Genomic DNA, 214 nt, shown 5'->3' on the forward strand with positions numbered 1-214 from the left:
TACATTTTCTCTTTCTTAGCAAGATGGTTATCAAGTATCATTGTTTTTTTTTTTAATTTCAAGTATGATGAATAAGCGAATTAAGTCCAAGCTTAGTCGGTAGGCCTACTTGATTATATTAATTTGTCTATGAATTCACGGTGCAAAATTTTCTACTGATGATTAGTTTATATGCATACATGCATACAAACAACCTTGCGTACGCACGTACCCA

The 214-nt window shown here is 32.2% G+C and overlaps 1 protein-coding gene across 1 annotated transcript in view; it reads right to left on the reverse strand.

Moving 5' to 3' along the window:
- Positions 1 to 214, reverse strand: part of LOC119592624 (hemicentin-1-like) — a 32,815-nt gene that overhangs the window by 9,142 nt on the left and 23,459 nt on the right. The gene's annotated exons all lie outside the window — the stretch shown is intronic.

Source organism: Penaeus monodon, chromosome 30, assembly GCF_015228065.2.
Source record: "Penaeus monodon isolate SGIC_2016 chromosome 30, NSTDA_Pmon_1, whole genome shotgun sequence".
NCBI classification, from domain to species: domain Eukaryota; kingdom Metazoa; phylum Arthropoda; class Malacostraca; order Decapoda; family Penaeidae; genus Penaeus; species Penaeus monodon.